Source organism: Ursus americanus, chromosome 23, assembly GCF_024610735.1.
Source record: "Ursus americanus isolate L20-20 chromosome 23, mUrsAme1.1.p, whole genome shotgun sequence".
NCBI classification, from domain to species: domain Eukaryota; kingdom Metazoa; phylum Chordata; class Mammalia; order Carnivora; family Ursidae; genus Ursus; species Ursus americanus.
In genome coordinates this window covers 39594060-39616597 of record NC_142149.1, presented here as the reverse complement: position 1 = coordinate 39616597, position 22538 = coordinate 39594060, and the positions used below count along the sequence as shown (strand labels likewise).

The 22538-nt window shown below is 38.7% G+C and overlaps 1 protein-coding gene and 1 pseudogene across 5 annotated transcripts in view; one reads left to right on the top strand and one right to left on the bottom strand.

Moving 5' to 3' along the window:
• Positions 1–22538, top strand: part of NF1 (neurofibromin 1) — a 259093-nt gene that overhangs the window by 32507 nt on the left and 204048 nt on the right. The window lies entirely within an intron of this gene.
• LOC123776865 (large ribosomal subunit protein eL32 pseudogene) lies at positions 17937–18340 on the bottom strand (annotated as a pseudogene).

Below are 22538 nucleotides of genomic sequence, written 5' to 3'. Positions count from 1 at the left end.
CTTTATTTTGCCTTTATTCTTGAATGACAGTTTTGCTGGATTTTATAGAATTCTAGGCATTGTTTTTCTTTTGGTATGTTAACTGTTGTTGTTGTTGTTAACTATCTTTTTGAGCTCTACCATTGTTGAGAATTTAGTTGCCATTAATTGTCATTACTTTAGAGATGATATTTCTTCTATTATTTCTTTGGTAATTTCTTCCTTTCATCTTCATTTCTTTATTTTTCCCCATTTGTTTTTCACATGTTTGAGTTGACTGATCATGTAATTTTTTTAAAGATTTATTTATTTATTCATTCCAGGGAGAGAGAGAGAGAGTGCGAGAGCACATGAGTGGGAGGGGTGGAGAAGAGGGAGAGAGAATCTTAAGCAGACTCTGCACTGAGCACGGAGCCTGATGTGGGGCTCTGTCTCACAACCCTGAGATCATGACCTGAGCTGAAACGAAGAGTGGGATCATGAAACCAAGAGTTGGACACTTGGGGGCGCCTGGGTGGCACAGCGGTTAAGCGTCTGCCTTCTGCTCAAGGCGTGATCCCGGCGTTGTGGGATCGAGCCCCACATCAGGCTCCTCCACTATGAGCCTGCTTCTTCCTCTCCCACTCCCCCTGCTGTGTTCCCTCTCTCGCTGGCTGTCTCTATCTCTGTTAAATAAATAAATAAAATCTTAAAAAAAAAAAAAAAGAGTTGGACACTTGAACCAACTGTGCCACCCAGGCGCCCTGATCATGTAATTTTTTTTTAAAAGATTTTATTTATTTATTTGACAGAGCGAGAGACAGCCAGCGAGAGAGGGAACACAAGCAGGGGGAGTGGGAGAGGAAGAAGCAGGCTCCCAGCGGAGGAGCCTGATGTGGGGCTCGATCCCAGAACGCCGGGATCACGCCCTGAGCCAAAGGCAGACGCTTAATGACTGAGCCAGCCAGGCGCCCCTGATCATGTAATTTTTAAAGCATTTTTCCTCTCATAGTGTTTTCATTTGTTCTTTTTCTTGGAGAGGGTCTAAACTCTATCTTCCAACTCTTTAATGTTTTATCAGTCTGTGCAGGGTTAACGTAGCAGGCCTGAGAATGTTATCCTTAAAAAGGTTTACTAGCAAGGGTGACCTTTGGCTGGTGTCTAGAAACATGGAGTTTGGAAGAGTTCCCACCATTTCTTGATTAGAATGGCTCCTTGTGCTATTCTGTGTGCCTAAACTATGCAGAGGTGATTTATGCTGAATATCTGCTTTCCATCTGGGTGTCTGGAACGTTGGTTTATGTTAGGCAGGCGTGCCCCCAATATAAGGCTTGATCATCGAGTTTCTAGTGAACTTACCTGGTAGACAGTATTTCACATTTGCTGTTACACGTCATTGCTGGAGGAATTTAGTATGGCCTGTCTGACACCATTGGGAGAGGATTCTTGAAAGCTGGTGTCTGGTTTTCTCTGACCTTGTGCCTTTTCCTTTCACTGATTTTGCTTTTTATCCTTTTACTCTAATAAGTCATAGCTGTGAATGTGGCTATATGTTGAGCCCCATGGGTATCTCTAGCAAACCATTGAACTTGGGGGTAGTGTTGGGGACTTGTGATTCAGTCAGCTTTGTAAATGTTCTTTATTCGCACTTGTTGTCTATTCCTTTCTAAAATAGCATCCTTTAAAATCTTTCCTAATGTCTTTTAAGATGTTAATAATTAACTTGTGAGTGTGTGTGTGTGTGTGTGTGTGTGTGTGTGACGTTTCTTCTCATTCCTGCATTGTCTTTTTTCTCAAAATTAATTTGTGTATGTTTACTTGTTTCCTTTTATGTCAGCAGGCCTTCTGTCTGGTGAATCTAGGCTGTTTTCATTTTAAACATTTACTCTTAAATGTGAGAAAGTTGAAAGCTCATGAGCATGGGCTTTACTGTAAGGGTGAGCTGGTGTTGAGTTAGCTTTATTGCTGGAAACCCTCCAAATGCAGGTCCTTTCTTGGAGCATTCAGTTTCTCCAGGAAATACTGCCCAGTTGCTTACATGGAATGATGTATGTCTGGTTGCAGGTTTCTGAGAGCTAGAGGGAGGGAAGAGACTGGTGATTTATAGTATGGAGATTTTCACTCATTTCATTTAGGAAGTAATAGAATTATTGTGGAAGTAGTATTTTATGGTTCAAGTTTGTAAAATATAGATAAAGGAAATTTTTCTCCCTTCTGAACATCACCAAACTATAGCAAGGACCACCTGTTGTTCTTGGGCCATAGTTTGAGGCACACTGCCATTAGATAATAAAGAGGTTGCTGTTAAGGGAAATGGGAGAGTCAGTGTGACACACTAGTTCACTCTTTTATTTAGCAAGCTTTTATTTTATTTTATTTTTTTAAAGATTTTATTTATTTATTTGACAGTGAGACAGCGCGCGCGAGAGAGGGAACACAAGCAAGGGGAGTGGGAGAGGGAGAAGCAGGCTTCCCGCCAAGCAGGGAGCCCTATGCGGGGCTCAATCCCAGGACCTAGAATCATGACCTGAGCCGAAGGCGGACGCTTAACGGCTGAGCCACCCAGGTGCCCCAGCAAGCATTTATTAATTGCCTTTAAAACTCCTAACCCTGAGGGATAAAACAGCTTACAAGAAAGATTCCTTCTCTACTCCCATTGAACTTGCATTCTTGCATGAGGGTGGATATTAAGGTCGTCTGGTTATTTAATTACAGTTGCTTTAAGAACCATATAGGAGAGGTCAAGGAGGCTCACAGAGCATGTATGGGAGACCTGCTCTGGGGTTCAGGGATGGCATCTCTGAAAGTATAAATGAGGAAAGGGGTAGGAGAATGAGAAGAGAGTGGCAGAAAATAAGACTAAGAGATTAATCAGAATACCAGTAACTGCGAGATTAAATGAGGTGTATAGAGTGTGCTTGGTGCCTGGTATTCGTGCTCAGTAAGTGTTTACTATTTTTTTATAGGAATATTATTGTATTGGATGATCAAATAGAAGATCTCTAGCATTTAATTTATAAAGATAAAAGTTTTGTGTCAACAGTATAGTAAAACAACATATCCATAGAATCATTTATTACTAAAAAAAATTCTCATAAAACAGAAATTTTGGTGTTTGAAAAGTATTGCTGGGCCAGAGATCATCTTACCTTCCTCAGTTATATCTCTAGCACGCCACATAGTGCTTGACACATAGAAAGTACTCAGTCTCTTTCAAAGAATATCTGAAATGTGTTCTAGAAATTCTGGGTAGCCTAGAGGCTGGGAAGGATATATGATTTCAGGTACAAGAAACATTCTCCTTTTTTTCCTTACTAAGGAGTTTGTTTGGTGGAATTATAAGTGGCCTTTTGATTAGAATGTAAATATTATCCTTGTCATATGCCTTTTATGTAGCCAGCAAGGATCTGTTAGGATGAAGTCTTATTTGTTCTTCTCTTGGGGGGGGAGGGGTCTGTGATTGGTTCTCTCTAGCCCTCCAGCACTTAGACCCACAGTGCATTAGTTATCTATTGCTGTGAAACAAATTACCTCAAAACTTAGCAGCTTCAAACCACAGATATTTATTATCACACAGTTCTGTGGGTCCGGAATGGGAGAGTGGCTTAGCTGTGTGCTTCTGGTTCGTGGTCTCTCTTGAGGTTGCAGTCAGGCTGTTGCCTGGGGTTGCAAGCAACCAAAAGCTTGACTGGGGGGAGGATGTACTTCAAAAGAGTTCACTTGCTTGCCTGTTGGCTAGAGGCCTTAATTCCTTGCACGAGGGCCTCTCCATAGGTGGCCTGAGTGTCCTCACAACATTCTCTCCTGGCTTCCTCTAGGGCAAGTGGTGTGTGTGTGTATGTGTGTGAGAGAGAAAGAGAGAAAGACTGAGACAGAGAGACAGAGAGAATGAGAACACAAACAAGTCCAAGATGAAATCCTTTGTCTTTGATAACCTAATTTCGGAAGAGCCACATTATTATTTCTGCCATGTTCTAGTAGTTAGGATGACCAGTCCTTGTACAGTGTGGGGAGCCGTGAATATCAGGAGGTACGGCTCAGTGGGAGCCATCTAGGAGACTGAGTGCTCCACACTTCATCAGTAGCATCAACTTCTTCCAGTTTAAAATAGTACTTGATTAATATTTATGTGTTGTTTCTGTTGGAAATTCAGTTATCCCGCATTTCTGATCTTGTTCGTTTGGCATTTTGGTACTCTGTTCTCCCTGCCTTATCTACTTTCCCTTCCTTGTCCTTCTTCTATTTCCCAGATTTATTCAGAAAATAATAGCTCAGTGTTTTCATGAGATAGTGCTTTCAACCTAACAGAAAGTAGGGTTAGATACTTACATATTGTAGGTCCTGTTAGATTATAAATCTCAGTCTTTTATAATATGTTATATTGTTATATTGTTGATACCACCATGGTTTTAAGTCTTCAAGGAAAAGTGAATAAAGTAAATAGAAGTGTTACTTGTAGGTATATTTGATTTTACTTGTATGTGGTTGTCATTAGTTATATGTTGTATTAAAGAATAAATGATTGCTCGTTTTTAGCATTTAAGGGTAGAGAACATAGACCTCCATAAACTAAAAACCGGGAGATTTTTGTTCGAATTTAGGAACAAAATTATTTTGTAGTTTTTGGAGATGCTTTTCCTTCCTGAACCCTGAGTTTGAGCATCACATTTTGGAAAGCTGAATTATCACTAAAGGTAGTACAACCCCCAACCTCTGAATGGGTTATATGCTGATACCTACCTCACTTTGTAAATTTGTGTAGAACTTAGGTAATTTTTCCTTATAGAAATGCTGTTGTAAATAGTACTAGGTTTTCCTCCTGCCTTCTAAACTCATATCTGTACAAAACCTGTTTAACAAATGTTGATTGAATTAGAACTCAACCAAAATTTTTGAATCTTTTAAAAAAAATCTTGAAGCAATCATAAATTTTCAGAAAAGCTGCAGTAAAGCACGAAGAATGTTTTTCCTGATCCGTTTGAATGTAAGTTCCTGATGTGAGGCCTCGTCACCCCTGAATACTTCACTGTCTTTCCTACCAATTAAAATGTGTTTTACATTACCTACAATACACCTATCAAAATCAGGAAATTAACATCGATGTGTTACTACTACCGTCTCATTTTCAGGCCCCATTCAAGTTTTACAAGTTGTCCCAGGTGTATCCTTTGTATCAAAAGGATCCAGTCCAGAATCACATTATGTTTGTCATGTCTCTTGTTGCTTTTATTATGGAACAGTATGTATTTCCTTGACTTTAATAACCCGGGCACTTAATTTTTTTTTTTTTTTTTTTTTTAAGTAATCTCCGTGCTCAACGTGGGGCTCAAACTCAAAATCCCAAGGTCAAGAGTTGTATACTCAGTCAGGAGAATGAGCCAGCCAGGTGCCCCAGTAACCCTAACACTTTTGAAGGCTGTATCATCCGTTTTGTAGACTTGTAGATTATTCCTCAGTTTGGGTTTGCTTAACTTTTCCTCCTGGTTACATTTATGTTATGTATATTTGATAGGAATATTTCAGATGCAATGCTGTGTTCTTATTATACCCTATAAGATGGCACAATTTAGATTGTTTCATTACCAATGATGCTAATTTTAATCCTTGATTAAGATGATGAACCAAGCTTCTCCATTGTTAGGTTACTCTTTTCCCCTCATAAACACACGCGTTGTATGGGGGTGCTTAGAGACTGTGTAAGTATCCCATTCTGCATCAAGCTTTCAGTTTATTCAAGTATTCCTTTGAGTACAGACTAGTTGTTTCTCTGATTCAATGGATGATAATCTGCTTTATCATTATTTGTTTTCGTGCTCAAGTTGTTCCGTATTTGGCCAGCGAGAACTTCAGTCTAGCCTCTATGTCCATTTGGACATAGCTTCATTATTCTTTGAGCATTTCCTTTCTTTCTGGCATAACAGAATGTTCCAGGCTTCTCAGAACTTTCCTTGTGTTTCAAGACTAGAATCAGCTGTTTCTCTGAGGAGCCCTGGTTCCTTTTAAAGGAGAGTGGTGTTTAGAAACCAAGATCTGAGGGCTGGGTGCATTCATTACTACTGAGTTGTCGTTTCTAAGTTTTCTTAATGAAGTGAACTGGGGAAGGGAATAAATGTGTTTATCTCCATCTCTCTTTATGTGTACATATTTGATTAATATTTATTTCTGTATCTCTGTATTGAAAATTGTGTTCACACAACCTCCAGTTTTTGTTTAATACCAGAGGGTTGTTTATACTTTTCTCCCTTTCTTTATTTGTAACTTCTTTGACAGAAAGAAACCTGGCTCTCATTATTCTTAATATGTTTACTTATTTGATCAGTCCCCTTTTACGTAATTGATCTTGCATCACTGTCATTTGCCGTTACCACTTGCTCCTAAGCACAACAGGTGCCCTCCTCATTCTGCTTGAGCTCTGACACCCTTTGTTATCCCTGAAATACCACTCCCACCCACCTGTTTGGATGCCCTTCTTACCTTGCACAGGCTCATATTCTCTACCCTCTGCTGCTTCCTGGTGTGGACATCCTCCTCACCCTGCCCAGACTCTGTGCTAGAACATCCCCCCTTCCCATCATGCAGAAGCCCAATATAGCCCAACACCCCTTACTGGGCCCCACTCTCTTGTCTCTTTATTTCACTCTGGCTTTGACATCCAATTCTGGACTATTCTCATTATGGACACCCTCTTTATCCCATTTCGACTCTGACATCCTATGTGGCTTGTGCTCCTGTATACCCTTCTCACCATGCTTGGATTCTAATATCCTGTGCCTGGATACCTTCTCCATGGGAGTCTTTCTTTACCTTATTCTGGCTCTGACACCCTTAGCTAGGCTGCTTTTCACATCTGTACAGCCTTTTCACCCTGCTCATGCTACACTTCCTCCACACGAGTGCCTTACTCACCCTTCTCTGACTCCTATGTCCCCTTCTGCCCCAACACACACAGATGCCTACCTTGCTCTGCTCCTTCTGATGCCTTTCCACTAAGTTGTTATACTGAAGGGAAGAGAAGAGGAGAAAGCAAAGACCCAACGTTTTTTATGGTAACAATGTGAACCAAGTTTATGTTTGACAGAAACAAATCTTCCCTTGATGTGGTAGTAGATATCTGGAGAATCTGGAAGGGGCCTTTGAGAATCTTTTGAAGCTTCATGAGTGGTTGGGACTATTGGTATAAATAAATATTTGTGAATCAGGGACTTCTGTGTATGGAAAAACTTGGGTAATCTGTAAGTTCAGAATAGTAGGAAGGGAAGAAATGAAAAGAAGTGTTTAGGGGAGGATGGTGTTGGAATTTACTTCTTGGGAAAACTGGTTTGGCTCCATGCTAATCTCCTTGCCTCCAAGTCTTTATAGCATCCATATTAAAAACAATTGCAACGGTTGATTATTTATTCATCTGCTTCATGAGCTTGGTTTTACGTGTCAGAATGTTATCACAGTATTTCCCTAGCTTTAATGCTCATGTACTGTCATTGTAGCCACATACAGTATCATTTACCTTGCTTCACAACTTCAAGTTGGCTTACCTTTGTCACTTAGCCTTGTCAAAGGTATAATATCTTTGTAATCATAAGTTTGATGTGATAATTATATTTTTAAATCGTGTGTTAAAATGAATGTAAAACTTAACATTCTTAAAGTTCATTAGGTGCCATATGAAGTCCTATTACATACTGATGGTGTGCCGTCTACTTCAGGAAATATGGAAATATGTCAGTATAACCAGTATTTATACTGGTTTCTTGATTTATGTTTGTTACTTGGTATCTAGAGCTTATGGATCTTTTTTCCCTAACATAATTTTTTCTTGCTCCTTCTTTGCACAGTGTGATTTTTTCCTTTGTTTTTTTCTCTCATTTAGATGAAAACTTACATTAAGTGAATTTTAACATCATCCCTACCCCATCATCGTGTGCGGGGCCTTTTAGAAACTGGTTTAAATGTACACAGAGGCAAAAATTCCAGCCTGTGACCTTTTGAAGAATTTTCTGAGTGCAGCTAGAAACAAATTATCCATTGTTCGAAGTGCTTTGCTTAATGTTATGCCTTTTCTTGCTAAATCCTCTTACTTGTTGAAATCTTGTATCTTAAGTTACTAACAGTTTGTTAATACGGATCATTATTAAAAGGTGATTATTTTTCATGTAGTTTAGACCCTTTACGTTTCTGTCATAATATCCAAAGATTTATTTAAGGTAGCATAAAATGTTTAAAAAATAGTTTTACTTTTTCCCAATTGGGAAAGTAATACATTCCAATTGAAAATAAGAGAAACGAATAAATTGAAAAAAAAAAAGGAAAAAAATCATCTCATTCTTACCTCTCAAGTATAATTACTTTATCTCTTTTTTAAATTACTGTGTTCAAATTTTTATTTGTTTTTGTTTTTATTTAAATACACACCCCAGGCATAGTCATTTTCTTATTATGTGTTCTAATAGTACTTGACTTTATTTTGGAAAAATGTAGAGAGTCACCAAAATGGTCTAATTTTATTTTACACTTTTAAAATTATTAGTGAAAATAACATATTTTCATATATGTATTGACCACTCATCTTCTGTAAATGACTTCATATTTCTTCAACAGTTTCTCCATTGAATAGTCTTACTAGTATATTAACCTTATATGTTAGTTATGTGAATCTTTTGGGCCCTAATTATTGCACATTCTTTTACTTTCTGTTTGTTACTTGTGTTTTTCTTTGTCCTTAGTGTCTTCTTTTTAATGCAGAATTTAAACATTTTTATGTAGGCAAATATATTAGTACTTTTTCTTTATGGCTTTTGGATTTTGTCTTGCTTAGAAAAATTTACCCTACCCCAGTATTATGCAATTATTCTTCAGTATTTTTTGTAATAGTTTTATGGCTTTATTTTCTTTACCATAGGTTCTTAATCATATGTGTACATACACACACTTCTATTTTATTTATTAATTTAATTTATTTATTTAAAAGATTGATTTATTTGAGAGAGAGAGAGAGCAAGAGAGAGCACGAGCAGGGAGAGGGGCAGAGTGGAGAGAGAATCTTAAGCAGGCTCCCCACCTAGCACAAAGCCCAATGCTGGGCTCGATCCCAGGACCCTGGGATCATGACCTGAGCCAAAGGCAGACATTTAAACGACTGAGCCACCCAGGCGCCCCTAAGCTCGCCATTTTAAATAAGCACCCCATCTTCCAAATCTATTCTAACATCATCTCACTATTTCTCCTCTACCTTACTAGCCTAATTTAAACTACCATCTTCTCTTGCCTAGACGGTCTTCTAACATACAGCATAAGAAGGCTCTTTTTAAAAAAACATAAATCTGATCATGTTACTCCCTTGTTTACATCCTTTCAGTATCTTCTTCCCCTCTCTTTTTGTTACCTATTGCTGCATAACAAGCTACTCCAAAGCTTTGTCACTTAAAACAGTCTGTTTATTTTGCTCACAATTTGCTAGTCGGGAATTCATGACAGGTTCAGCTCTGTTCCACATGGTGTTGGCTGGGGTGGCTGGAGCTGGAGCCTCCCTTCCAATATGACCTCTTCAGTCACATGGCTGGCACCCCAGTGCTTCTTGGCTTCTCTCTCCACATGGCATCTCATTCTTCAGAATCTCTCCATGTGGCCTGTGTTTCTCACAGCATGGTGGTCTCAGAGTAATTACTTTTTACATGGCAGCTGCCTTCCAGGAGGAGGGAAAGAAATATTGTCAGACCAATTAAGGGCTGTGCCTGGAGCTGGCACAGTGTCCTTTCTGCCATATTTTATTGGTCAGAATAGTTATAAGACCTGCCTAGATGCAAGGAAATGGAAAAATAGACTCAACTTCTTGATGTGGGAGTGGCAAAGTCTTATTGCATTTGGGATGAGAGATACTGTGACCATATTTGGAAAATGTCATATGCCACATTATCAAACTCAAATTCAAAGCTCTTGAAATGGCCCATAAGGCTTTCCATGATCTTAACCACTCCTGCTTCTCTCTCTGATCTCATCCCCTACATTTTCACCTTTTATTTTCTTTGGTTTATCCACAATGGACTCTTCGCTAGACTTTGAACTTGACATGTTTATTCCAATTATCAGATCCTGCCACTACTGCTTTGAATGCTCTTCTTCAGATCTTTGCATGGGTCTTCCTGTTCTTCCTTTATTTAGGGCTCTTCTTAGATTGTTACATCTCCAGAGAGCTTTCCCTGAGCACTTTATCTGCTAAAATCTTGGTCCTTTATTTCCCCCTAATCTTGCTTTTCCTTCTACATAGATTTTAGTGCGGTTTTTGGGAGGTTGGGGGCCTGAATATACTTTCTGGCTGCCTGCCTTGCTTCTGAGCACATTGAGAAATAAAAGCGTAAAGATGGAGGCCGAAATATATATGAAATATATAAATACTAAAATATGTAAATAGAAATATTCATAAATAAATTTATAATATAGAAGTATATATTGACAGAATGACGCGTAAACATTATACATATGTATATATGTATACACACACACATTTATTTATTTATTTTTATTTTTATTATTTTGTTTTTTCCCTGATCACTGTGAAGTTGGAGATCCAAATGGGCTTAGTAACTAAATCTAAATCTCAGATTGGGTACCTACCCACCCAGTCCAAGGTAGTATTGGCTACTCCCTTCTGCAGGGCTAGGTTCCTGATCAACTCTTGGCATGTTGACTGACAGAAGAAAACTCTATACTCTGTGGCATGCCTGTTCCCATGTAAAGAAGAGTAGAGCTGAGTTGTGCATGCCCAGTTATTTTCATTTTTATCAATCTGACTAAAGGGGGATGAAAGGAAGAGAATAAAGGAAGTGTCAGAGATGACTGTCAGATCTCAGATAGGAGAAACTGGGTGTATTGTGGTGCTGTTAAGATAGGAAACATGATAGGAAGATTATAAATTAAATTTTAGAAACAGAGTTTGAAGTGCCTACAAGATACCTGTGTGGAGATACCAAATAGGCATGTGGATAACACATTTGAAGATACAGATTTCATTTGAAGATACAGATTTGGTAATTGTATTAGTCTTCTATTTTCTGTAACAGACTACCACAAGCATAGTGGCTTAAAACAACACCAGGTTATTATCTCACAGTTTCTGTGGGTCAGGAATCTGGGCATTGGTTAGCTGAGTTCTCTGCTCACTTCTCACCAAGCTGAAATGAAGATGTTGGTCAGGGGTGCAATCTCATGTGAGGCTTGGGGTCCTCTTCCAAGCTCACTGGTTGTTGGTAGAATTTAGATCCTTATAGTTGGGGGACCTGAGGCCCTCAGCTGCTAGAGGCTGCTTGCTATTCCTTGCCACTTGGCCATTCCCACACATCATGATAGTTTGCTTCTTCAAAGACAACAGAAAACATTTTTGCTGCTTCAGATCTCTTTTATGCTCACCTGGTTAGCACCAGCTCATCCAAGATAATCTGCCTTTTGATTACCTCGGAGTCAACTGATTAGGAATCCTAATCGCATATGCAAAGTCCCTTTTGCCATAAAATGTAACAATCATGAAAGGGACATCGCATTATATTTGAAAGTCCTTCTCTGTCAAAGGAGAGGATTCTACAGGGTGCATATAGTCTGGGGCTATTTTAGCCATTAGCACTCATCATAGTAGTCATCACCAGGATAGTCAGTGAATATATGACACTGCCCGAAGAAGAGCTAACTTTATTCAGGGAGAAGAGAAGAGAGATTGGAGGAGATTTTCAGAATTAGTAATACCTGGAATGTACATTTATTCATCTTTATGTTCACAGCACGTACATTGCTATCTGGCACATGGTCAATATTCAGTAAGTGTTCTGGTAGAATCCTCTGATCTCAGATTTTAAGATATTAATGTATAATGTATACGGTAATATTCATCCTTTTAAGAGTACAGTTTTTTTTTATTGTGGTAAAATACACATAACATAAAATTTATCATCTTAACTATTTAAAATTTTTTAAGATTTTTGTTTGAGAGAGAGGTAGCAAGTGAGCTCACGAGCAGGGGCAGAGGGAGAAGCAGGCTCTGCTGAGCAAGGAGCCCAATGTGGGGCTCGATCCCAGGACCCTGGGATCATGACCTGAGCCGAAGGCAACGCTTAACCGACTGAGCCATCCAGGCACCCTTATTGCGTTAACCATTTTTAAGCATATAGTTCAGTGGTATTAAATGCGTTAACATTGCTGTGTAACCATTATTCCATCCATCCCCATAACTCTTCATCTTGTAAAACTGATACTCTATACATATTAAAAAAGAATTCCCCATTCTCCCCCTTTTCTAGCTCTGGCAAGCACCATTATACTTTCTTTTGATTTTGAGTACTCTAATTCATGTAAGTGGCATCATACAGTATTTGTCTTTTTGTAACTGGCTTATTTAACTCAGCATAATGTCCTCAGGGTATATCTATGTTGTGGCCTCTTGCAGAATAATCCCCCCCTCCACCTTAAGGCTGAATAATATTCCATCCTAGGTATATACCACATTTTACTTATTCATTTATCTGTCGATGGACACTGGGTTGCTTCTGTGTTTTAGTTATGAATAATGCTGCTATGAACGTGGTTATACAAATATCCCTTTGAACCTTGCTTTCAGTTTTTTTGGATATATACCTAGAAGTGAAATTGCTGGATCATGTGGTAATTGTATTTTAAATGTTTTAGAGGTACTTTCATACTGCTGGCTGTCCCATTTTTACATTCTTTTAAAAAAATTAATTAATTTGTGGGAGAGAGAAAAAAAGAGCACACACATGTATGAGCAGGGGGAGGGGCAGAGGGAGAAGCAGACTCCCCACTGAGCAGGGAGCCTGATGCATGGCTTGATTGCAGGACCCTGGGATCATGACCTGAGTCGAAGGCAGCCACTTAACCGACTGAGCCACCCAGCACCCCATTTTTATATTCTTACCAGAAGTGCACAAGGGTTCCATTTCTCTACATCCTCACCAAGACTTCTTGGTTTTCTGTTTTTTTGATAATAGCCATACAAATGGATGTGAGTTGGTGGTATCTCATTGTAGTTTTGATTTGCATTTCCCTAATGTTTAGTGATGTTGAACATCTTTTCATGTGCTTCTTAGCCATTAATATATCTTCTTTGGAGAAATGTCTATTCAAATTCTATGCCCATTTTTGAAATGGGTTTTTTGTTTGTTTGTTTGTTTGTTTTAGTTTTAGGAGTTCTCTGTATATTCTAGATGTTAATCTCTTACCAGATGTATGATTTGCAAATATTTTTTCCCATTCTGTGGGTTGCCTTTTTACTCTGTGGATAGTGTCTTTTGATGCACAGAATTTTTAAATTTTCTTATAGTCCAGTTTGTTTATTTTTTTTTGTTATCTGTACCTTTGGTGTCATATCCAATAAATCATTGGCAAATGCAATGTGATGAAACTTTTGCCCTGTGTTCTCTTTGAAGGATTTTTTTTTTTTAAAAGTACGCTCTACACCCAGTGTGGTGCCCAATGCAGGGCCTGAACGTACGACCCTGGGATCTAGACCTGAGCTGAGATCAAGAGTTGGATGTTCAATTGAGTGAGCCATCCAGGTGCTCCCCTTTGAAGGGTTTCATTTTTTTTTTTAGGCCTTACATGTAGTCCTTGATCCATTTTGAGTTAGTTTTTGTATATGGTGTTAGGTCAGGGTCCAACTTCATTCCTTTGCATTTGGATACCCAGTTTTCTCAGTGCCATTTGTTGAAAAGACTGTCCTTTCCACATTGAATGGTCTTGGCACCCTTGTCAAAAATTATTTGACTATGTATGTGAGGGCATTAAGACAGAGCAATGGAGTAGAATAGACCAATTCCATTGGTCTGTATGCCTGTCTTTTTTTTTTTTTTTAAAGATTTTATTTATTTATTCGACAGAGATAGAGACAGCCAGCGAGAGAGGGAACACAAGCAGGGGGAGTGGGAGAGGAAGAAGCAGGCTCATAGCGGAGGAGCCTGATGTGGGGCTCGATCCCATAACGCCGGGATAATGCCCTGAGCCGAAGGCAGACACTTAACCGCTGTGCCACCCAGGCGCCCCTGTATGCCTGTCTTAATGCCAATACCACCCTGTTTTGTTACTGTAACTTTGTAGTAACTTTTGAAATCAGGAAGTGTGAGTCTTCCAACTTTGTTTGTCTTTTTCAGGATTCTTTTGGCTAGTCACAGTCCTTTGAGATTCCATATGAATTTTAGTGTGGGTTCTTTTATTTCTCCAAATATGTCATTGGGATTTGGATAGGGACTGTGTTGAATCCGTAGATCACTTTGGGGTAGTATTGACATTTTAAGAATATTAAGTCTTCTAATCCATGAACATAGGATGTATTTCCATTTATTTATATTGTCTTTAGTTTCTTTGAGCAGTGTTTTGTAGTTTTCAATATACAAGTTTCATGTCCTTGGTTAAATTAATTTCTAAGTGTTTTATTCTTTCTGATGTTATCATAAGTGGAATTGTTTTCCTACTTTCCTTTTTAGATTGTTTGTTCATTGCTAGTGTCTAAAATACAACTGATTTTTTGTGTGTTGACTTTTTTTATCCTGCTACTATGATGATTTCCTTTATCAGTTCTCACAGCTTTTTTTTTTTTTTTTTTGTAGAATCTTTAGAGTTCTCTACATGTCATTTGAGAACAGATAATTTTACTTTACAGTTTGGATGCCTTTATTTCTTTTTTTGCCTGTTGCGCTGGCTAGAACTTCCAGTACTAAGTTGAATACAAGTGGTGAAAATGGGCATCCTGCCTTGTTCCTGTTCTTAGGGAAAAAAGCTTTCAGTCTTTCCCCATTGAGCATGACGTTTGCTCTGGGTTTTTCATATATGGATTTTACTATGCTGAGGTAGTTTCCTTCTATTCCTTTTCTTTGTTGAGTGTTTTTGTCATGAGATGGTTTTTTTTCATTTTGTCACATGCTTTTTCTGCATCAGTTGAGATGAACCTGTGTTTTTTTCCCTTCATTTTGTTGATGTAGCATATTACATTGATTTTCATATGTTGAACCATTCTTGCATTTTAAGAATAAGTACTATTTAGTCTTGGTGTGTGATTCTTTTAATATGCTGCAGAATTTTGTTATATTTTGTTGAGGATTTTTGCATCAATATTTATAAGGGATATCAGTTTGTAATATTCTTGTGTCTTTGGCTTTGGTGTCAGGGCTATGCTGGCCTCATAAAATAAGTTAGGAAGTATTTTCTTCTCTTCAGTTTTTTGGAAAAGTTTAAGAAGGATTAGTATCAGTTCTTCATTAACTGGTAGAATTCACTAGTGAAATGATCAGGTTCAGGGCTTTGTCAAGAAATTTTTGATTACTGGTTCAGTTTTCCTCCAAGTCTACTCAGATTTTCTATTTCTTTGTGATTTAGCCTTGGTAGGTTTTGTATTTCTAGGAATTTATCTATTTCATTTAGGTTTATTCAGTTTTTTTTTTGGCATACAGTTGTTCATAGCATTCTTTTTAAAATCGTTTTTTTGTTCTATAGAACTAATAATGTACCCACTTTTCCTTCTGATTTTAGTAATTTGAGGTTTTTTAAAAGATTTATTCATTTTTAGAGAGTGAGCGAGAGCACAAGCAGAGAGAGGGGCAGAGGGAGAGAAGCAGACTCCCCACTGTGTGCAGAGCCCAACACGGGGCTCATTCTCACAACCTTGAGATCATGACCTGAGCCGAAATCAAGAGTTAGGTGCTCAACCAACTGAGCCACCCAGGTGCCCCTGACATGAGTCTTCTTCCTTTTTTTTTTAGTCCATTTAGCCAAAGATTTGTCAATTTTGTTGACGTTTTTGAAAGACCAACTTTTGGTTTCACTGATTTTTCCCTATTTTTCTATTCTTATTTTGCTTATCTCTGCTCTCATATTTATTATTACCTTTCTTCCAGATTTGGACTTCACTTGTTCTTTTTCTAGTTCCTTATGTTAAGTTAGGTTGTTGATCTGGAATCTTACTAGTTTTTTAATGTAAGAGTTTATAGCTATAAATTTTCCCCTTAGCATTGTTTTCACTGCATCCCATGAGTTTTGGCATGTTGTGTTTACTTTCATTTGTTGGTATTTTCTGATTTCTCTTGTGATTTCTTCTTGAAACATTGGTTGTTTAAAGGTATACTGTTTAAAATAATCAAATTAAAAATGGGCAGAAGACACGAACAGACATTTCTCTAAAGAAGACATATAGATGGCCTACAGACACATGAAAAGATGCTCAATGTTACTCACCATCAGGGAAATGCAAATTAAAGCCACAATGAGATATCACCTCACACCTGTCAAAATGGCTAAAATCAACAACACAAGAAACAATAAGTGTTGGTGAGGATGTGAAGAAAAAGGAACTCTGGTGCACTGTTGGTGGGAGTACAAACTGGTGCAGTCACTGTGGAAAACAGTATGGCGGTTTCTCAAAAAGTTGAAAATAGAATTTCCACGTGATCCAGTAATTCCACTCCTTGATATTTACACAAAGAAAACAAAAACACTAATTCGGAAAGATATATGCACCCTATGTTTATTGCAGCGTTACTTACAATAGTCAAGATACGGAAACAACCCAAGTGTTCATTGATAGATGAATGGATAAAGAAGTGCCATACACACACACACACACACACACACACACACACACACACACACTGGAATATACTCATCCATGAAAAAGAATGAAATCTTGCCATCTGCAACAACATGGTGGGTGTAGCTGGAGGGTATAATTATTGAGTGAAATAAGTTGGTCAGAGAAAGACAAATACCATATGATTTCACTCATGTGGAATTTAAGAAACAAAATAAATGAGCAAAGAAAAAAAGAGACAAACCAGAAAACAGACTTTATACAGAGAACAAACCAGAGGGGAGGTGGGGGGGATGGGTGAAATAGGTGAAGGTTAAGAGTACACTTATCATGATGAGCACTGAATAATGTATAGAATTGTTAAATCACTATATGGTACACCTTAAACTAATATAACACTGTATGTTAATTATACTGGAATTAAAAAAAAAGTATATTGTTTAATTTCCACAATTTTGTGAATTTTCCAGTTTTAGTTTTGTTATTAATTTCCAACTTCATTGTGGTCAGAGAAGATATGTTGTATGATATCTATCTTTTAAAATCTATTTGTATGTAATTTTTTGGTCTATTTGTGGTCATCCTGGAAAATGTTCCATGTGTACTTGAGAAGAATGTGTACCCTAGTCTGCCAACTAGACCCAACATACATCACAGAACATTCTAAAGTTGACATGTTACAATGATAACATTGTATTATTGCTACTCTGTTTATTGCTATGTAACAAATTCCCCCAAATGTAGTAGTTTTGGACAACAAACATTATCTCATAAAATGTCTGAGTGTCAGAAATCCAGTAGCAGTTTAGTTAGGTGTTTCTGGCTCAGAGGCTTTCATGAGGTTCCAGTCAAGCTCTTGGCTTTGTAGAATGTTCTGTGATGTATGTTGGGTCTAGTTGGCTTATTGTATTGTTTAAGTCGTCTATTTTTTCCTTTTTTTTAAAAAAAGATTCTGTTTATTTGAGAGACAGAAAGAGCACAAGCAGTGGGGAGGGGTAGAGGGAGAGAGAGAAGCAGACTCCCTTCTGAGCAGGGAGCCTGGCATGGGACATGATCCCAGGACCCTGGGACCATGACCTGAGCCAAAGGCAGACGCCCAACTGACTGAGCCACCCAGGCACCCCTAAGTCATCTGTTTTCTTATCTTCTGTCTGTTTTCTCCATTATTTTGAGTGGGGTATTAAAGTCTTCAACTATTATTGTAGAAGTAATTTACCCTTTAATTCTGTTAGTTTTTGCTGCTTATATTTTGATGGTCTGTCATTAGGTGTATAAATGTTTATAAATACTATATCTCCTTGCTGTACTGAACCTTTTATTAATATATAATGTCCTTCTTTGTCTCATAACTTTTTTTTGGTAGCTTTATGGTTTTATTAGTAAATACTGCATACACATACGTTGTCTATTCATTTTCTGGGCTGTGCAGCCTGGCATTGGGATTGGTGACTCTGATGGCCAGCTTGGGTGCTTTTTCCACCATGGCCCTGCAGTTCTTGGAGGAGACATTGTGAGCAGTCTCTGCATAGTAAAATCTGTTGCATATCAGCAGCACTTCAGGCTCTTGGACATTGTGAACTAGGAAACTCCAAAGCTATTGGGCAGCATGTGTTTTGTTTTCTTATTGCTCCCATAACCAATGTTGGGCATCAAGATCTGGCCCTTGAATCTTCTGTGCACCCTATTGTCAATGCCTGGTTTCAGCCAGTTGTGCTTAATTTTGACATATCGGTCTGATGGCTGCTGGATGAACTTCTTGGTACTCTTTTTAATGATCTTGGGCTTCACCAGTGGTCCGAGGGCAGCCATGATGCCTAGAAGGAGACAGCTGCCACCTCTGCAGGCAGTGTAGAGGAAGAGAGGGAAAGGTACTCATAACTTGTTTTGACTTAGAGTCTGTTTTATCTGATAATTTGTATAGCTACCCATAGCTATAGGTCTCTTTGGTTACCATTTGCATGGAATATCTTTTCCACCCTTTCACCTTCAACCTGTTTGTGTCTTTAGATCTCAAGTGGGTCTCTTATAGGCAGTGTATAGTTGGGTCATGTATTTTTATTTATTCTGCCAATCTCTGTCTTCTGATTGGAGAGTTTAATCCATTTACATTTAAAGTAATAACTAATAAGAAGGGATTTACTACTGTCATTGTGTTATTCGTTCCCCTATGCCCTGTAGCTTTGTCTCTCATTTTCTGCATTACTGTCTTCATTTGTGTTTATTTTTTGCAATGTTTAAATTCCTTTCTCATGTCCTTTTTGTGTATTCTACAGCTATTTTGTTTGTGGTTACCATGGGGATTACATTTAACATCCTAATGTTACAACACTCTCATTTGAATTTATACCAGCTTAATTCTGAGTTTTGACATTTAAATGACATATATTCACATAACCATCAACATGGTCAAGATATAAGAAGTTTCAACACTCAGAAAATTCTCTCATACCCCTTTAGCCAGCAGAGGAGGTGGTGGCAAATCCTGAGGGGAACATCTATTGTCTTGCAAGGGAGAAGCCTTTGAATTGTCTTCAAACAAGTTTGGGAGGAGTGCCTCCTCTTAGTAAGCAGTGATAGGCCATACTGTAGACTGAGAGGATTCAGGGGAACGTTGGAAATAGGAGATTTTTGGGCCCACACTCCACTTGTTTCCAATACGTATGTCAGAGTCTTATTCTTTCCCCTCAGGGCTCTGGTCTTGGCATAGCAGAACTGCCTTGTAGGGAATTTAACCTTTGAAGCCCAGCAACTCTAATAGTTGTTGGTTCTGGTCCTTAGGTTTCTCTGTCCTCCTGTTGTAAGAGAGGAGACCATCTTTATATGCTTCCAGAGAGACCTTTTGGCTTTCATACTTAGCTTCTGATTTTCAGTGTTATCTTTTTTCCCAGAGAGCAAAGATTTTAGTAATACTCTTTCAGTTTCATTGCTTTTGTAGTTACTATTTTTCCTCCGTTGCCAGCTTTAAAATTCTGTCTTAGCATCTGCAGCCAACTGCCCTGGAAGCCTAGTGCAGGATGTTCATTAAGGTGTTCCTTTGGGATCAGCACTGGGAGGTGGGAGGACTGGGCAGATGCAGAATTCATGGTGCAACGTAGGTCCAGTGTTAGCTTTGGCCAGCCCCTTTTGGGAGCTCAGGTGCTAGAATTGGCCCCTTTGAGTTGCCCAGAATTGGGCTTAGGTGCTTAGGCCTTTATATTGCCATATCAGTTGGTCATTGGATGTGGGTTGCCCAGGAAGGGTTTGACGTTGAATAGGGTCATTCTTTGCAGGTGAGGCAATCCTTGAAGGACTGGCTGAGCACTTCTGCAGTTAAGGCAACAAGTCCTTCCCTGAGGAGGAGCTGGGCAGTGCCTCCATGTGTACTACAATTCCTCTGTATCCACTAAGAGTGATTATCTTTATTAGTACCTTGCTTCTCCTAGATTTGGGTTTAATTTGTTCCAAAATTCATTTTATTTTTTATTTTTATTTTTATTTTTTTTTAAGGATTTTATTTTTATTTGACAGAGAGACAGCCAGCAAGAGAGGAAACACAAGCAGGGGGAGTGGGAGAGGAAGAAGCAGGCTCCCAGCAGAGCAGGGAGCCCGATGTGGGGCTCAATCCCAGGACGCTGGGATCACGCCCTGAGCTGAAGGCAGACACTTAACGACTGAGCCACCCTGAACTCTAATCTTTTGTCTTTCTGAGGCTGTGAGACTTTGAAATTCTGCTTTGCTTTTCAGAAGTTTGTGGCTTAGTTATTAAACCTTTTCCACCAGTTATGCATTTGAGGCCCCCTCATGTCTTCAGTTTTGTTACTTCAGCCCTCAGTGTCAACCCATATCTGATGGTTTCTCTTTCCCTTAGCAGAGGTGCCTTGCTTGAAACATGACTTTTGGGCCCACTCTGATTTTCTGTTGCAATGTTATTCTGTCTCTCTCTCTCTTTTTTTTTTTCCTCATAGTAACTTCACATATGATTTGACCACATTCTTTGCTGTTCATTTTTTTTAGTGGGGAGAGGGGCAGAGGGAAAGGGAGAGAGAATCTTAAGCAGGCTTCAAGCCCAGCGTGGAGCCCAATGTGTCAGGCTCAATCCCACAGCCCTGAGATCATGACCTTAGCTGAAATCAAGAGTCAGAGACTTAATTGACTGACCCACCAAGGTGCCCCTGCTGCTGCTCATTTTTATGTGAAATTAGTTTTCCTGAATTGGTGGAAGGGAAATGTGAGCCAGGATAGCTTTTTATCTTTATGGCTCTAGAGCTCTTCTGTTTCGTGAAATTAAACAAATACATCATCTCATCCTTTTTGAACTCCTTTAACTCTCTTCCTCTTTACCACCTTTATCTGGACCTTTTTCCTTTGCCCCTGTTGTCCCTGTTGTCAATTTGGAGTGAATCTCATCAATTTCTTCTCAGTGTGGACTTCATCCTAAAAGGGGGTCCTTTTTCAGCTGGTTAGTTTAGAACTGTGCTGCCCAGTGGTGTCCAATAGCTACTTAAAGTTAAATTTCAGTGAGTTAAATAGAAGTTAACGTTTGATTCCTCATCTGCATTAGCATGTAACAGGTTCTTAATAGCCATATGTGGCTATGGCTACTGTATTGGGCACTGTCAGGATAGTATAATATCACTGCAGAAAGAAAGTTCTGTTAGACAGTGGTGGGTTGAAGTGTGCTTTCTTCCCTTCAGGCATTATTGTAGACCTTTTGTACTCATGTGCAAATTGCAATATACAACCGCCCCCCTCCCGTGTTTCAGCTAATGTTCTTTATTTCTTTGGTCAGCTAATGTTCTTAAGATGGCCTGTTGTACTTTTCATTGAGAATGGAATAGAATTTTGGGATTTTCCTCTTGTCAGATCTATCAAACATTCTGCTTCCCTCTGCTTTCTTTTGCAGAGATGCTCCTACCACACCAGTTTTGTAGCTGGAAGTGGTGTGTTCCTATTTGCTTGTATTTTGGGCTTTGTGGGGTGCCTTGTCCCCTTTTTTACTGAATCCACCTATTCAAATGCTAATTGCATCTGGAAGCACCCCCAGAAACACACCCAGAAATAATGTTTAGCCCAATATCTGTACATCCTATGATCCAGTCAAGTTAACATATGAAGTTCACCAGTATAGAGGGAGCTGGGGAGATTTTCCAGCTACAGTGCAGCCGCTGCCTTCTTCTAAAATTCTCCTTTCTTAGGTCTCTCAGATTTTCCCCCCTCTATAATCTTTAAAATTAACATTAGGTAATTCTGGAACTCCTGTTAAACCCTAAAAATGCTTCCCCTCTTTTCTTTAGTATTTATTATCAAATCAGTCACCTATTATTAACTGACTAGGCAAACTTGGGCATTCTACTTGATCTCTTTTCTCTTTTAGTTGCACCATTTAAAAAATGAAAACGCTGGACTTTGTTTTTTCACAGAGGAACTCACAAGTCTTCTCTTACCATTAGCAGGATCTAATATTTAAACAATAGATATATTCATGATGCGTTCAATACAAAATGCTACTTTTGAACAGAGTAGAGATGAACTTCTTGGCAGTTTGACGTAACTCATTCTCAGATAAGTGTAAATCTGGTCCCCTTAAAAGATTTTTTTTTTCCCCATGAAACTTCCCTGTCTTGTTCTGTTACTCCCTCAAATGTGTACCTGAGGGTGGTCATCTTACCTGAGTTAGTCTTACTGTGTTTATTCCAGGTTATACAGCTTATTCTCATTTCTGAAAAATCTACAGTTATTTGCCATTATTTTGATTGGAGGTTTGGGGCATTGATGGTCTTGGTCTGTTCTTTTAGTGCTGGGGTTCAGTGTATGAGGGAGAGGATTGTATACATTTTATTGCAGGCATTCTCTGAAATAATTTTTAGCTACAAGGAAATAGCTCTATTTCTGTGAGTCATCATCTCTCTTATGTAATACTGGGTTAAGTTTTAATTTTGTAGGTAGAGGTTTACGACTTCCAGAAAGAAAGCTGCAAAAATTGAAATTTTAAGAGTTTCAGACTTGCTGTAAATGCTGATCTGTATTG